We start from the raw sequence: 12,933 nt of genomic DNA, 5'->3' as shown, positions 1-12,933 counted from the left end.
GAATCAGTGGGCAGAGATCAGTACAACAAGTACCATGAGAGAGTGATCAGGAACCGCACACACTCCATTCACGAGCCCATCAAAATTGCCCAACACCCAAGACCAAGCAGGCAGGGCAGATCTCAATGTTGAAGGATGATGTTGCACTCTTCTCCCAATTATATATAGCCATGCAACACAGAGAGGGTGACATGAGCACCTTTTTTAAGCACGAAAACCATCCATACCCTCCCTCCCTATCTGACAGAGGGAAACTACGCTTGGGAAAGAAGTCAGATCTGCTAATTGTTCTGACAGAGAAGACACAACAGGAACCTCCAGGTACTTTTTTTTTTTTTACAAACAAGTTGTAATCAGTCATTGGCATTAAGTAATATCAGTAATAATCAGAAAAAATAGCATATCATTCTCTTCAAGGTCTGTAGAGAGTCCTTATTTACAGTTTGTTTTTCGTTTTTTAACTAACTTTCTTTTTTACCTCCAGGGACTTTTGATGTCAAAGTACTCGACGGTGCTGCTGTTGTGCACTTCCTGTCCACCACCAACATTACCACATTCGACGAATATGGCAGTTGTGTCTTTGTTCCCCACATCATGAAGCACTTGGAGACCTCTGCAAGAGTTGATGTGGTCTGGGATACTTACATCACCAGCAGCATTAAAAAAAAGAGTCAACAAGGGAGAAGCTTATCGTGCCAACAGATCTGTTGAGGATGCTGTCAATCTAGCCCTCCATCACACACTACTACATCTGGAATCACCCAACACCTACGCCCGCATCCTATTCATTGACTTTAGCTCAGCCTTCAATACAATCGACCCGGTCAATCTCTTCAACAAACTGGTGGACATGAACATTGACCCCTGCATCTGCCACTGGATACGGAGCTTCCTGTGGAAAAGACGACACAACCATAATCGGACTCATAACAAATAATAATGAAGACCATTACCGCGAGCAGATAGCCCAAGCAGTCACTTGGTGCCTCAACAACAACCTCCAGCTCAACTCATCAAAAACACAAGAAATCATCGTAGACTTCAGGCACAGCCCCCCCCCCCAAAAAAAAAAACATCAACATCCTTGGAGAACCCATAACCATAACGGACTCCTTCAAATTCCTTGGCACTCACATCAGCAACTCCCTCAAATGGAACACCAACACAGACTTCATCACCAAAAAAGCCCGCCAACGACTATTCTTTCTTAGACAGCTCAAAAAATTCTAAGTAAAACAAAAACTCCTCCTTCAGTTCTACACCGCCATCATTGAGAGCATACTCACCTCATCTATCACAGTTTGGTACGGCAGCTCGGACAGTAAATCAAAAAGGAAACTACAGCGAATAGTAAGGAAATCATCCAAGATCATCGGCACCCCTCTCCCATCAGTTGAATCACTGTATCTCAAACGCACCACAAATAGAGCACATAAAATTATCTCTGACCCCTCCCACCCTGCTCACCACCTGTTTCAGCTGTTGCCCTCTGGACGGCGCTACCGATCCCTGGCCAACAAAACATCCCGTTTCAAAAACTGTTTTTTCCCCTCTGCCATAAGGACTCTCAACACCTGACTCACTGCACTTTATAAATTGTAAATTGTAAATATGTTCTTGTCTTGTCTTGTGGTTATGTGTGTTCATGTCCATGTAATAGTCATGTGCAATGTGTGTATGTTTTTTGACACTGCTGTTTGATCTGTACCGAAAACAAATTCCACCGACCTAGGTCGTGTGGTCATTAAACTATTCATTCATTCATTCAAGCGAGGCAAAGGGATACGACGGAAGGTGGCTGGTCAGAACAAGCTGCCAGGGAATTGGAACAAGCAGGAACTCTTCACCTTCCTCTCCAGGAAGATTGCATCCATTGCCTGGCCAGATGGTAAGCAGGTCTTCATTACATCTGGCACCAGAGTGGTCGGCACAGACACCAGCCACTTCATACTGCCATGTAACCATGAAGAGGCCGACACCAGGATACTGATTCATCTGCTTGATGCCCTGGAGCATCGCTCTTCTACCTGCTTGGTACGCACTGTGGATACAGATGTTGTCGTTATCCTCATCGGCAAGTTCCATGCCCTGCTCACCAAGTATCCAGCTGCAGACATCTGGGTCGCTTTTGGCACTGGCAAGAACTACAGATATCTTCATATCAATAACATCTGCCATACTCTGGGCAAAGGTAAGTCCACAGCACTTCCAGTCTTCCACTGTTTTACAGGCTGTGACACAACCTCAGCATTCTGTGGGAAGGGGAAGAAGTCAGCATTGGAGGCTTGGGAAGTCCTACCCCGAGGTCACCCAGGCCTTCAACTACATGGCAGAAAATCCGCACACTCCAGTGACCATAGATGCCCCGCAATTTCAACTTCTGGAGCGCTACACAATCGTCCTTTACGACAAGACGAGTGATGTGGAATCTATTAATGAAGCACGGAGAGAGTTGTTCTGCCAGAAGAACAGAATGATGGAACACATTCCACCAACACAAGATTCCCTTCTGCAGCACTTGAAGCGAGTTGCCTACCAGTCTGGGATCTGGGCAACATCTGAACTGGCTCAGCAGCCGACACCCAGTCCAGAAGGATGTGGATGGACATTGGATAGAGACAGCCAGGTCTGGCTTCCTGTGTGGAGCATTCTACCAATGGCTTCGAAAGTGGCTTCGAAAACTGGTCAAATGTGGCTGTAAAAGCGTAAGTGGCTGTGGTGCAAAGTGCTCATGCAAGAAAGCACACTGGAAATGCACAGAGCTTTGCAGTTGTAAATGTGACTGATAATTTGATGATATAAAATGCTTTTTTATGTTAAAAAGTGAAGCACATAAAGTTCAATTCAATTAATGCATGTTGTCCATTTTCAATATACATGCCATTGAAAACATACATATTAATATATGTCCAGCTGCTTAGGAACAGAGTTGAAAATTATGGATACATTGCCAGAATGAACATATTTATTTGATCTCGGCACAAATAATCATCTAGTGATATTCTCAATAGCTTTAATGCATTCCTTGACCCAGAAAATGTATATTTTGACACCAAGATTGACCTTCTATTTGGCTTGGAAGCCGAGATATTTGCATTTATAGATTTTACATGGCGGCCACCTTGGAAATCCAAGATGGCCGCCATCGGCCATCTTGATGAAGTGGCTCCCACCAAAAATTGAAAGCTATGGTGATGTAGAGCACATGGAAAAAATGTGGTGCTTTTGTCCGGCGCGTCCCCATTATTTTGCTAAGCTGCCGCACTATAGGTGGAATTTGAACTGTTGACCTTCTGATCACCAGGCCAACTCGTTATCCACTAGGCCACCACTACCCCTGTGTGATCAGGTCATTACCCCTCTGAGGATGTTAGAGCGTATCTGGTCCAGTTGTGTCTGTAGTTGAGACAGCAGGTTGTTGTTGTGCAGCAGCAAGCAGCTCTGCTGGTCTGTGTATCTCTGTAGCGCCCCCCGGTGGCCATCCACTTTCTCCTGTGTCTCGCTCCCCCTTTGCTCCAGCTGTTCTCTGGTCACCAGCAGGGTCTCAAAACGACCTAACAACTCCCACACATCCTCAAACTATAACACAGGGTCACACACACACACACAAACACACAAAGTGTTTACCTAATTCTGACCACAGTTTCCAATTCTCCAAAATGCTTTCCAGTGATTTAGAATAGCTTTCCAGTGATGCAGTACCTTGGACACTTTGAGGACCTGCTCCAGGAAAGTCCAGTAGAGAGCGCTCCTCTCTACACTGCGCTTCAGCCTCTGCCTCCTCGTGTCCAGTGCAGCAGACTCCTCCTTCAGCCTCTCTATTTCTGCCTCCTTTTGACTCACAGCAACCTTCTCTCTCTCAGCCTTCTTTACACCTCGACTGCGCTTGGCATCATTCTCCTGGGGAGGTGGTTGAGGTATTATAACATTGTCAATTGATATCCTAATGAAGTCCAATAACAACAGAGCTACTATATGAAACCAAGGTGTTAGTGTTGGGCAGGTAGAGTAGTCATTAGCCACCTACTTTGAGAAACTTGTCAAACTTGAGCAATGACTCCTTCAGTGTCTCTTCTTTTGCCAGCACTTCCTCTCTACGCTGTCGCAAACTCTCCCTCTTCAGCTTGAACTCCTGCAATAACACACACACACACACACACACACACACACACACACACACACACACACACACACATACACAACAACAGAATACCTGTGTTTATTTTCACTCAACTCCAATTCAATTCAACAGGATGAAGGTACATGCTCAGTGATGATACATGACAAAGCGAAAACACATTTTTTGAAATGTATAAGAATTTTAATGCAAGAAATACCCCATGTACGTAAGTATTCAGTCCCTTTGCTATGACACTCTTAAAATGAGCTAAAATGCAAAAATGGCATCAACAAATGACTCAGTAACATAGAATTATTGATAAGGTTTATGAAAGAAAAGAGTGGCACAAAAATCATATCACAAATATATAAATGTCTGCAAATACACATGTCAGGGAATACTCTGGATATTAAGGGAAAATGGGAGATGGAGATGAATGTTATTATTGAAGATGTGGGAAGAGGGGTGGGAAAAGGGACATAAAGTAACGAATAGCCCTTTATGGAAAGAATTTAATTGGAAACTAAAAATGTGATTTTAGGACTCCCTTTACCGTATCAAAATATAACAGATAACACATTTGTGGGATTGTAAACAGATTGGAGATCACACACACATTTTTTGGTACTGTCTGAAGCTGAAGTCATACTGGGAAGGGATTTGTACAGAAATATTTTCCATCTTGAATATTAATTTACCATTAAGACCCACTATATTATATTGTAGGAGTAATCCCGGATGGGGCTAAGAGATAGGTTTATTTGCTACATATTCTTCTCTTGGTGGCAAGAAAGATGATAACTATGTTCTATATATAATTCTCCTTGTTTGCCGAAATGTACATAGTTGTTGTCTTTTTCTTGTTTTTTTACTCTCCTTAATTTGCAGACGAAGCTACAATGTAAAATTGTTAAATCAGAATTTTGCATAAAGATGAATAAACATAATAATTATATATATAATTTTTGAATTTATATCTATCTATCTGTTTTTATAGGGTCTATAGTGATTTTTATCTGATTAGGCTGTCACTATCAACTCAACAAATTTGATATTTTCTCTTGATCCTGACAAATACACCCATAACTCCTCAGTCCCTGCCAGTGACAAATATACCCATAACTACCACTAATCTTCACACGAGAGATGGTGCAGAAACTGCATTGCATGTGCTAGATTTGCTATATTTGGTCTGAATACTTATGCACATGAGGTATTTCTGCATTTCAATTTTAATACATTTACTGGAGAGAAAAAAAACGTTCACTTTGTCATTCTGGGGTATTATGTGTGGATTGATGGCAATTTAAGCCATTTTAAATTGAGTCTATAGCACAATAAAATGTGGAAAAAGTGAGGTCTGAATGCAAAAATCATAAATACTGTAGATTCTCATGATAAATAAGAAAGGTCACCTCTCTGTGTGTCCTGAGCTGTTTATCCACCATAGCAATCTCTTTGCGTTTCTCCAGCATGCGTGTGGCCCCTGTCATCAGATCTCTCTCCTGCACAGGCACCTTACTACCAACACACACACACAAATACATCATTCAGCTCAGTCAAACATGCACACAAATCACAGAAACGTGTCATTTGTCAATGTAAATCCAACATCTTGAAAGAAGAGCTTGAAAGAGCTTGAAAGTCACACAACTCCCTCACTCTAATACCTTTGGGGTACTCTACTGATTACTACATACACGCACACATACTCACATTAAGAGTTGTTCCTCAAACACTTTCCGGAAATAATCCTCCAAATCCATTTTATACATGTTATGATCTTCAGTTTGTGTTTCTACTAACTTTGAAAACTTTCCCCTCACCCACTAATCTACCCTGCTGCATATCTCTGTTTCTACGGTAACGCAGAAACAAAGCCTCTTCACAGCCCCCAGTGGCTGAGATCCAGGCTCCTCTGGACATCAGTCAGGAACCAGACACTGTCTAAGCTCCAGATACAACACAGCCGTTTAGCACCTTGGTGTATTTATTTAACCCTATTTAGTCGGAAGTTTACATACACTTAGGTTGAAGTCATTAAAAAAAAATGTTAACCACTCCACAGATTTCATATTAACAAACTACAGTTAACTAAACTATCTATCTAAACTATCTAGCATGACACAAGTCATTTTTCCAACAATTGTTTACAGACAAATATTTCACTTATAATTCACTATATCACAATTCCTCCACAAGTCTGGTGGACTTCCAAATACCTGAAGGTACCACATTCATCTGTACAAACAATAGTACGCAAGTATAACACCATGGGACCACACAGCCGCCATATCACATGTTCTGTCTCCTATAGATGATGAACGTACTTTGGTGCGAAAAGTTCAAATCAATCCCATAACAACAGCAAAGGCCCATGTGAAGATGCTGGAGGAAACAGGTACAAAAGTATCCATCTCCACAGTAAAACGAGCCCTATATCGACATAACCTGAAAGGCCTCTCAGCAAGGAATGACCATCGTTATGTTTGGAGGAAAAAGGGGGGCGCTTGAAAGCCGAAGAACACCATCCCAACCGTGAAGCATGGGATGGCAGCATCATGTTGTGGGGGTGCTTTGCTGCAGGAGGGACTGGTGTACTTCACAAAATAGATGGCATCATGAGGAAGGAAAATTCTGTGGATATATGCAAGCAACATACTGTATCAAGACATCAGCCAGGAAGTTAAAGCTTGGTCGCAAATGGGTCTTTCAAATGGACAATGACCCCAAGCATACTTCCAAAGTTGTGGCAAAATGGCTTACGGACAACAAAGTCATGTCATCACAAAGCCCTGACCTCAATCCTATTGAACATTTGTGGTCAGAACTGAAAAAGCGTGTGCGAGCAAGGAGGCATACAAACCTGACGCAATTACACCAGTTCTGTCAGGATGAATGGGCCAAAATTCCTTCAACTTAGTGTGGGAATGTTGTGGAAGGCTACCCGAAACAATTGATCCAAGTTAAACAATTTAAAGGTAATGCTACCAAATACTAACTAAGTGCATGTCAACTTCAGACCCACCGGGAATGTGATGAAAGAAATAAAAACTGAAATAAATCATCTCTGTACTATTATTCTGACATTTCATGTTCTTATAATAAAGTAGTGATCCTAACAGACCTAAGACAGGGAATGTTTACTACGATTAAATGTCAGGAATTGTGAAAAACTGAGTTTAAATATATTTGGCTAAGGTGTATGTAAACTTCTGACTTCCAACAGTATGTTGTGAAACCAGTATACATCCCTAATTGTCCTTTTAATCTTGTTCCCATACCTTTTTCTCAAATGCTCTGTGCACAGTATCCCAGGACCGGGACCAGGTCATTTACCTCTTTACCTCCCCCCGCCCCCCCTCCTCCCCGACATCCAGGTTAATGAATATAACTGATCTTCAGTGACTTGTAGCCTCCTGTAAGTGAGAGTGCATTCTCAGTTTGCTTTAGACTGGAGTCAATAGACTCTGTGGCCACCTTGTTAAACCAATGGCATTACTCATTGCAATGTCACAGGAGACAGATGGGGCTGTTATTAATATGTTCATAATGGAAATGCTCTGTGCTGTTATTTCTGCATGTTGAATGTCTGGTGTGTGATATGTTGAAGCTGGTGAGGCAGACATGAAGACAGCAGCAGAACCAGAGAAATGCATCTGCAAATGCAAATGTGAGACACACATACACACACACACACACACACACACACACACACACACACACACACACACACACACACAGACATGCACGACCCAGGGTCAGCGAAGGGGAAAAACAACACAAAGAGTGGAGGGCAGAGATCAGGGGATTCTGGTGGAAGCAGAAATTGGAGGAGGGCTCATTATAATGCTTGGAATGGAATTTTCCTCATTCCATTCCATGCATTACATTGAGCCCATCCTCCGATTTCTACCTCCACCAGCAGAGATGCAGCTGTATCCATTTTTGATGAGCAGATTACGTGCCAGTTTCCCCCCCCCAAACACACACACACAAACACACACACACACACACACACACACACACACATACGCTTTATTAATACTAATGGCAAGATGCTATTAGAAGAGAAGCATGTTGTAGTGGGGTGACAAGGACAGTGTGAGGCAGCAGAGATGGAGAGATCACACCCCTGTAAATGTCACAAGACCTTTTAACAGCCAGGCTGCAGAGGATGAGAGGATGAATATTTGAAGGCATCTATGTTTATGACTGAGGTTGGATTTCTGTGATTGTTTGTAGCTTTCTGCTCTTTCCATAACTTGTCTCTCCTTCTGGCTCGACCCCACCAGGGAGAAAAAAGAGGAAACCACCACTCCAGGCCCTTCTTTAACTAACATTGATTAGGGCAAAGGATGAAATAGATGGCTACTACTGTATTTCACATTCCTCACCAAAGGTAATTCACTTATTATAATTCACTTATTACAATTCACTTAGGCAGCAGCAACACCACCCTGCATCCCTCTGCTGGCTTGTCTGGGAAGCTAAACAGGATATGCCTCGGTCGATCCTTGTCCAAACAGGCTGCTGGAAGCGGTGTTGGAGGACCAATAATAATAAATTCTACTTTATTATTACTTACTATTCTACTTTATTATTACTTACTTTATTTATTTTACTTTATTCTATTATTGTTGATTTTGTATCCCGCTGTAATGCCAACGCCGAAGAACCTAACCTAACCTATTCACTATGCATTTTTTTGTGTACCTGTACATTGGATGTAATAAAAGCAATTTGGATTCTGATTCACTCCTCCCTGTGGTTTAGACAACCCTCAATGCCCCAGGGCAGTGAATGGGACACTGCTTTGCAGAGGTTGCCGTCCTTCGGATGAGATGTTAAACCGAGGTCCTGACTCCAGAGTTGTTAAAAGTCCAATGGCAGTTCACAAGAGGCCTGTTAACACTGGTGTCCTTCCTAATCTGGCCCTCATCAATTGGCTCATTCATCCCCTCTCCTCTCCCTGTAATTATACCCCAGGTTGTTGCTGCAAATGAGAATATGTTTAATTCACCTGGTAAAATAAGAATACATTTAAAAATAATACAATAATATATGAGATATACTGCAATTATTGCTAATATATTTTCTCTTTATCTCTCTCTCTCTCTCTCTCTCTCTCTCTCTCTCTCAGTTGAGTGGAGTGGTGATAAACATTTAGGCATCCATTATTGAAGGTCAACAGTGCGATGCAAACAGACACTGAGAGGAAGTCTGTGTTTATGCTAATGATCCTGTCATAGGCTCTCTGAGCACATTTATTAGTAATGAGAGACAATATCAGGATGCACTGAGTTGGAGAAAACAATGCTCTCCCCAGCCAACAATGAAAGTCTGGGGGGAGGTTGTGTGTGTGCGCAGTAAGCTTTGAGAGAATGTGTGTGCATGGGTGTGAAGTGGGAGACAGGGAGTGGAGGTGTACGGGTATGTGTGAGTGTGTATGCATTTGTTTGTTTATTGATGTTTGTGTTGTGCGTTAGTCTCTCAGCAGTGGTCTTGTTTGGCCTGTTTGCCAACATCCTGGTACATGAGTAGAAACAAACCTCCAGGGAAGACCTGGGGGAACAGGGGAACGTACAGGGGATGACAGGCCTGGGGGTGATGATGCAGCAGGGCCTCCACAACTCAGAGCCTGGACCTGACACACTACACACAACACTTTAAAATACACTTTCATCAAATGTAGCTGTTGATGCTGTAATGTTTATTGTTTGGTTAACTTTTTAAAATTAATTATTCAGTAAAATAATTATTGCAGCTGATACTGAAAATTACTGATACTGTCAGTATTGTTTCTTTTTTTGTCTCATTACTTGTCGGGTGTAGCTTACTACTGTATGACACATGTTTTGTAAATAAAGTTATAACGTGGTGTTTGTTGAAGTCTGCACATTTTAGAACAAATTTACTGCAATTCAATGATTTCTCAGAACTTCAGGACTGTGTATCGCATAGCATGAAAACCACACATGTAATTATTACAGTGTATATGGTTTAGGTTAGATTAGGACTAGATTAGGGTGTTTGTGTGTGTGTGTGTGTGTGTGTGTGTGTGTATGTGAGGAACTGTGGGTTTGTGTTCAGAGATCTCTCCTGCTGTTAGTGATATCATTACGCTGTGTGCTCCCGTCCAGACGAAGGGATTGGAGTAGGGTGGAGGGAAGGGGTGAGGCTGGGGTTGGGAAGGGCACTTCAAGGAGGAGGTGGGGGTTGCTCTGGGGTGAATGAGGTTGGTGGGGTTTCCTGTGTCTGTGTGTCTTGTATGTGAGGGGGCTCGGGGGCTGAGGGGCAGGAGTTGTCTGTATGTGTTGTGGGGGGGTAGTGTGCTCCTCCAATCCTCTGGCTGTAATCAGACAGGACACTGGCTCCATATCGGCCCACTACCCTCCCCCTCGACTCACTGGGGGGCATGTCTACCCTCTCCACTCTTTCATGCATGTGTGTGCCTGTCTGTCGTTCTTTGCATGTGTCTGTGCTCCTAGCTAGAGTCGGGCCGGTTGATCACTGGGGCTGTAGCAGCATCTAAAGGGTTAAAGGAAGGGTTAAAGTATCCTAAATCTTGCCTTAAGTCTTGAGGTATTTTCATATCATTGTTTGATAATTCATTTGATAATTCACTATGCAGATCTTAATTACTGCATCATATCTGCAGATGTCATTCTCAAAAGAAGGGAAAAGAAAGGCAGAAGTCATTGGTATGAAAACGGCAAAACAACAACAGCCACTGATCAAGTTAGTCTGACCCCTCTGACCCTAGGCTGGCCTGTCTGCTGTTAGCTTGACCTACAACCCCTCCTTTTATCTTCAGACGGCATGCTGCTGACCCTCTGGCACACACACACGCACGCACACACACACACACACACACACACACACACACACACACACACACACACCAGTGGTCACTGCCCTCTCTTATCCCTGACAGCTCCCAGGCTCATATTAAGATCTACTTCGATGAACTCATGACTATTTAGGCCATAAACTCTCATTTGGGGAAATTAGCCTGAGTCTTGCTCTCTTTACGTTATAGGGCTTAATGGCATTACCACTCTCAGGGCTCTTAAAACCATACAATTAGAATTTATACAGTAGAAAGGACAATCCCATTCAAGTCAACCTTCCCTGGTGGGTGGACCGGTGGCCACACTACTTGGAATGTTTAATCAAATGGTGCTTACTATAACTGTCATAGAAATCATAATTGTCGTGTAAAACACAGAATTTTTTGTTCTCAGAGTTCAACATTATGAGAGACTGAGCATTGAATCTCAATCACAACACAGCAACGATCATGGCAGTTAACCATCACAATACCATTTTAATTCTAACTCTGTGCTTTAACCAGTGTAGTGTGAAGGCCAGTCTTTGCCAACCCCTAGATGACGACCATTAGACCAATGGAAGGGAAATGTAATTGTTCAATAACACTCCATCTCTGACCACTCTGATCCCCCTAAATGATGTCATTAAGGGTTGAATATTGCACAAAGCCTCACAATGTACTAAAAGAGGTTGGCTGCACAGATATGTCCATCTAATCAAAGATGCAGAGGTCCAGATGATAGAATTGGATCAAATACTGGAATGTTTCTTGTCTAAAAACAATACATTTTCTCAAAGAAAAATAAATCATACAGTAGCTCTCTGACACAACAGACAGTAGCAGCACCAATCATTGTCTCTCTAGACCTTCCTGGTTTAAATAAAGGTTATGACACAGCGACAACCATTACAGCTCAAATTGTCCTGCAGGCCAAATAAATTACATTTTAAAATATCAATCTTCCCCCAGCAGTAGATTAATTTATTGTGTTTGATGACCACAGTAGTAAATTGTGTGTGTGTGTGTTTGTGTTGGAATACAGAAATACAGCGCCCGCCACAATTATTGGGACAGTGAAGTATTTTCTCTTCTCTTCGAAGAAATCACTTCTTTGAAATCAAACAATTGCTATGAGGTTAAAGTGTAGATTCTCTATGCTTTACATCTTTGGAGTCTGTTATTGGTGTCTGTCAACACAAGGACCAAAGAGGTGTCACTGAGAGGCAAAGAATCCATTATGAAGCTAAAAAATCTGAATCAGAAGCATAGCCAAAACCTTATGCTTATCAAAATGAACAGTTTGGAACATAATTTAAAAAGAAAGTAAGCACTGGTGAGCTCAGTAAATCGTAACCGACCTAGTGAACAAAGGAAAACTTCTACAGTGGATGACCGAAAAATGCTCACCATAATTAGGAAAAAACAACAACTGTCTCACAGATCAGGAACACTCTCCAAATACTGCAGAATTATCCATATTTGTACTATCCAGGATCAGATCAAGCTAGCTGATTTCCCCAATACTACAAAATGTGACGGATAAATCTGATCCTGGATAGAAGAAAAAAATGGAGACCATCCACAGAAGACTTCACAAGCCGTACTACAAGTTGAACAGAGGCTATGCTGAAAGAGTCAAAAAGTATTTAGCCTCAAAAACAGGATGGCCAGGTTACAGGTTTGCTAAATAGTAGCTAAAAAAGCCTAGAAAAGCCTGGAAAAAGGTATTGTGGACCAATATTATCATGTACCAGAGTGATTGCAAGAGGAACGTTTGAAGAAAAAAGGAACTGCCCAAGATCCACAGCATACCACCTCATCTGTGAAACATTTTGAAGGGGATGTTGTGGTTTGGGCACGTATGGCTGCCGCTAGAATTGGCTAACTTGTCTTACAGTTTTTCCTCTACCGCTTTAACACTAAGATCCAAACCTCAAACACAATGACCAAAACCTGAAACTGGTGTATTTTATCTCAC

Source organism: Nansenia antarctica, assembly GCF_963989245.1.
Source record: "Nansenia antarctica genome assembly, chromosome: 5".
Taxonomy (NCBI): Eukaryota; Metazoa; Chordata; class Actinopteri; order Argentiniformes; family Microstomatidae; genus Nansenia; species Nansenia antarctica.
The sequence above is the reverse complement of the archived record's forward strand: the minus strand, read 5'-3'. Positions refer to the sequence as shown.